This window comes from Alligator sinensis, unplaced genomic scaffold (genome assembly GCF_000455745.1).
Source record: "Alligator sinensis unplaced genomic scaffold, ASM45574v1 scaffold615_1, whole genome shotgun sequence".
Taxonomy (NCBI): Eukaryota; Metazoa; Chordata; order Crocodylia; family Alligatoridae; genus Alligator; species Alligator sinensis.
The window spans coordinates 2,911,907-2,917,471 of NW_005841982.1; positions in this window are offsets into that span (position 1 = coordinate 2,911,907).

Genomic DNA, 5,565 nt, shown 5'->3' on the forward strand with positions numbered 1-5,565 from the left:
CCCCTCTGGTAAAAGAGCTCCACTGAACCCCTCCTTCGAACCACCCATAACATCGAAGTCATGGCAGGCGGGACGAGGGGAGTGGCTACCTGATGAAGGGTTTTACCAGACGTGAGGCCACCAACGTCACAGTGGTGCTTTGGCCGGGAACGGTCAGCAACAGCGTCGATACCCACGGGGCAGAGCCCCACCCGGGGATAAAACAAGATGCAGCCATCGGGGGTAGCCCAGGTGGAGGTGCTGACTCAAGCAATTCATGTTATCGGGCAGTTTCATAGTTTCATAGTTTTAGGGTCGGAAGGGACCTAATAGATCTTCTAGCCCGACCCCCCGCCAGGGCGGGAGAACAACAAAAGAACCCTAAACCCTCTTCTTAAAGATCCCCAGGGTAGGGGCCAGCACCACCTCCCTTGGAAGTTGGTTCCAGCTCCTAGCCGCCCTGACTGTGAAGTAGTTTTTTCGGATGTCCAATCTGTACCTCCTCTCCATCAACTTGTGCCCATTATTCCTTGTTATGCCAGCAGGGGCTAGGGGAAACAGCGTCTCCCCCAAACCCTTCTGGTTCCCCCTAGTGAGTTTATAGACGGTCACCAGGTCCCCCCTCAGCCTTCTCTTGTGGAGGCTGAATAGGTTCAAGTCCCGCAGTCTCTCACTGTAGGGTCTGCCCTGTTGTCCCCGGATCATGCGGGTGGCCCTCCTCTGGACCCTCTCCATGTTGTCCACATCCCTCCTGAAATGGGGCGCACAGAACTGGACACAATACTCCAGCTGCGGCCTGACCAGCGTCGCATAGAGGGGGAGGATCACCTCCCTGGCTCTACTCGAGATGCACCTGTGGATGCACGACAAGGTCCGGTTAGCCCTGCCAACCATGACCTCGCATTGTCGGCCCATGTTCATCTTGGAGTCAATAATGACACCAAGATCCCTTTCCGCCTCCGTGCTCTCAAGTAGGGAGTTCCCCATCGTATAAGTGTGCTGCTGGTTCCTACTACCCAAGTGCAGCACCCTGCACTTGTCCGTATTGAAACGCATCCTGTTCCTGTCTGCCCACCCCTGTAACCTATCCAGATCCTTCTGCAATCTCTCTCTCCCTGCTAGCGTGCTCACCTCCCCCCAAATTTTGGTGTCATCAGCGAATTTAAACAGGTTGCTCTCCACCCCAACATCAAGATCGCTGATGAAGACATTGAACAGCGCAGGGCCCAGGACCGAGCCCTGAGGGACTCCACTACCCACCTCCCCCCAAGTCGAATATGATCCATCCACCACCACCCTCTGAGTGCGACCCTTCAGCCAATCTGCAATCCATCTGACCGTGTAGGCATCTATGCCACAGTCGCCTAGTTTACTAATTAGGATGGGGTGAGAGACGGTGTCAAAGGCCTTGCTGAAGTCCAGAAAGACTACATCCACCGCGACACCTGCATCCATGGCCTTTGTGACCTGATCATAAAAGGCAATCAGGTTGGTCTGACATGATCTCCCCCTAATAAATCCATGCTGATTGCCCCTGAGCATCATCTCGGATGCCGGCCCATCACAAATGTGCTCCTTGATGATCTTCTCAAAGAGCTTCCCCAGGATTGAGGTAAGACTGACGGGCCTATAATTGCCCGGGTCCTCCCTTTTCCCTTTTTTGAAGATGGGGACCACATTAGCTACCTTCCAATCGTCTGGCACCTGGCCCAAGCACCACGATCGCTCGTAGAGCCGTGCCAGGGGCCCTGCAATAACCCCAGCCAGCTCCCTCAGCACCCTGGGGTGGAGAGCATCCGGACCCGCTGACTTGAACGCGTCCAGCCCCTCCAGAAGCTCTCTAACCCGGTCCTCCCCAACCTGAGGTCTGAAGGCGATCCCCTCGCGTCCGGCTTCTATCACAGCAGGGAAGTCCCGGTCCCTGCACAAGAAAACGGAGGTGAAGAATTGGTTAAAGAGGTCCGCTTTATCCTCTGACGCAACCACCAGATTGCCCCGCATATCCTGCAGGGGCCCCACATTACCCGGCGCCTTCTTCATCCTCCCAATATATTTGAAAAAGGACTTTTTGTTATCCTTAATCCTGGACGCTAATCCGAGCTCTATCTCCGCCTTGGCCTTCCTAACAGCCCGCCTGCAGGCCCGAGCAGAGGAGGTATACTCCTCTTTGGAGATTACACCCCCCTTCCACCGGGCGTACGCCACCCTTTTGGCAAGCAGGCATTCCCGGACACCCTTGGTGAGCCAGGGGGGCTTCCGGACACTCCTGCCCCCTTTGCTTCTTGTCGGGATGGACACCCCTTGGGCCCCGAGTATCGTTTCCTTAAGGAACGACCACTCCTCTTGGACGCTGAGTTCCTCTGCCCTCAAGGACCCCAGTTCCTCTCCCACTAATCTCCTCATCTCACTGAAGTTGGCCCTCCTGAAGTCTAGGGCTACCACCTTGCTGCGGGCCCTTGACACTCTACGCTGGATGGTGAATTCCAGCATGCGATGATCACTATTGCCCAGGTGGTCAAGAACCTGGAGGCCTCTTACCAGGTCGTCGCCTGCGGCCAGGACCAGGTCCAGCAGGGCATCTCCTCTGGTGGGACTGTGCACCTCCTGAATCAAGTGGAGGTCCTGCAACTCGGCCAAGAACCTCCTGGAGCGGTCCGTCCCGGCTGACTGCTCCTCCCAGCAGATGTCCGGGTAATTAAAATCGCCCATGACAACTACATCCCTTGCTTTTAGTGTCTCCGCAAGCTGGCCTGAAAATTCCCTGTCCAGCTCCTCCTCTTGATTGGGGGGTCTGTAATAGACCCCCACCGTCAAATCCCTCTCGCCTTGCCCCCCCTGGATCTTGACCCAGAGCACTTCAGCTTGCCCTTCCCCTGACCCCATTCTGCTGGCAGAGGATGTGTAGTGCTCCTTGACATAGAGTGCCACCCCCCCGCCCTTTTCTGCCTTCTCTATCCCGCCTTGTTGGTGGTCCAACAACTACAGGGGGCGCATCAACAGGAGTGGATACAGCACAATGCTGCCCTGTTTAGGATGCCCCGTATGACTAAAGACGACGACCCCGAGGCCTACATCGAGGCCTTTGAGCGGACGGCAATTCAGACAGGGTTGGATCGGAGCCAGTGGGGTCACCAGGTAGGAGCCCTGGTGATCAATAAGGCCCAAGCAGCGTACAGGGCACTATCCAGGTAGGAGGCCCAGGATTACGAGGCCGTCAAAGCCGCAATCTTGTATCGGCTAGAGATTTTGCCCGCAGGCATTCAGGGCTCGCAAGCCAAGGGAAAGTAAGCGACCCTGTGGCTTACTGCAAACCCTCCGGGATGCCCTGCAGAAATGGTTGCCGGTAGGCAAGTTTGATCGTGCAGGGGTATTAGATAAAATATTATTGGAGCTATTCCTCTGGTTCTTAGAGGAAGACACCCAGAGATGGGTGCAAAGACACCAACCGCGGTCCAGTGAGGAGGCCTTGCGCCTGGCAGAGGCCTTTTCTAACTCAGAGAAGGAGAGAGGGAGTGGACGAGGCTTCTGGGTCTCAAGAGAAAGTTCAATGAGCGAGGGAGAAGGCCAGTCAGCCCCAAGGAAGGGTGCCCCGAAGGGGGTAGTCTGTTATAAATGCGGACATACGGGACACATCTCCCGGGACTGTGGAATAGGGCTAAGCGAACTAAGCCATGGTCCTGTGGGATGAGAGAGGGGCAGGGAGACAGGCACGGGGGAACCCATGGATTGTAGTGTGGGGTTCACCAGCCCGGAAGAAGGGTGGAACCGTCCTATGGTTACAGCCTGGGTAGGTGGCAGGGCTGTGCAGGCGATGTTGGACACTGGATGTTCCCAGGCCTTGCTCTGAGCAGACCTAGCCCCACTGGGAGGAAGAAAGGAGGCGGGCGTCATCAACATGACCTGCATTTTAGGTGGGGAAATGCAATTCCGCTGCTGCTACGTACCCATTAGGGTGATGGAGTTCCATGGTGAACTACGGGTGGGCTTGGCCCCCGCCTTAGCCTGCGAAATGATTTTAGGACGTGAATGGGAACCCTTCTACAGGGTGTTAGAATGAGTGTGAGCCACTGAAGAGGAGAGGAGGCGGATTAAACGAATGGAAGGATGGGCGGCTGAGAACTCTGAGCCTTCCCGTCGAGAAGGCGGGGAAGGCATTAGCCTGGAATCCCTGGTGAGCGCGGCACAGTTTCGACAAGTTCAACGGGAGGACCAGGAACTCCAGCGGCTGAGAACCAGTGACCCTGGAGAGGGAACGTCTTGGAGGCAGGAAGGCTTTGAGGTAATAGGCAGGTTACTATACCGGGTGCAGCGGGAAGAGGGAGGTGAGTTGAAAGGGAGGCAGTTGGTGGTCCTGTCTCCCCTACGGCACCTCGTTTGGAGGCTGGCCCATGCCTCTCCGCTAGGGGGTCACCTGGGGTGTACCAAAACCCGGGCTAGATTGACCCAAGAGTTTTTTTGGCCACACCTGCGCGAGGATGTGGATCGGTGGGGGGGGCAGCATGCCCGGAATGTCAGAGAGCCCAGGAGTGGGGGCCGCCTAAAGCACCCCTGAGACCCATGCCAATAATTGAGACCCCATTTTCCAGGGTCGCCTTAGACATAATAGGTCCCCTTCCAAAATCACACAATGGCTACCAGTACATCCTGGTCTTGGTGGATTATGCCACCCGGTTCCCGGAAGCGGTCCCGCTGCAGTCCATTACAGCCCCAAAAGTGGCTGAGGAGCTTCTCAAGTGGATAGCACGGGTGGGCATTCCACAGGAGATACTTACAGATCAAGGGACAAATTTTATGTTGGGTGTAATGAGGGCCCTTTGCAAGACCCTGGGCATCACTCAACTAAGAACTTCAGTTTATCATCCCCAGACCAATGGCCTGGTGGAGAGACTGAATGGTACCATCAAACGACTGCTTAGACGTTGTGCACAGGAAGATCCCCGACGGTGGGATACCCTGCTGACACCTTTACTATTCGCACTGCGGGATGCCCCCCAGGAATCAACCCACTATTCACCATTCCAATTGGTATATGGCCACAGTCCTAGAGGCTTATTACAGGTGGTCCGAGAAGAATGGGAACGGCTGATGGGATTGGGGGTCTCTGCGGAGAGGTACCGTCAGGAGCTACAGGTCCATATACAGAAAGCCCAACGGATCACAGGACATAACATGAGGATGGCACAAGAGTGGCAGGAGACCCAGTACAACAAGAGGGCGAAGGCCCGCACCTTTCAACCTGGGAACCAGGTCTTGGTCTCGATACCTACCACTTCGAGTAAGCAACTGGTGATGTGGCAAGGACCCTTCACAGTGATTCGACAAGTAGGTCCAGTTGATTATGAAGTGCGTAAACCGGGTCACCGCCGGGAGCAACAGGTCTACCATATAAATTGGCTGAAGGAATGGAAGACCCTCAAGGCTGGATGGCCCAAGAAAAGGCAGGAGAGGGGGATCTAGGGCCCCTTTGCCCAGGGTTAGGACGAGCCACACAGGAAGAGGCCGTTCACTTGAGTAAGGAGTTAAGCAGCCACCAACGACAGGAATTACTGGCCTTAGTAGAGGAATTCCAAAAGGTATTCCAAGAAA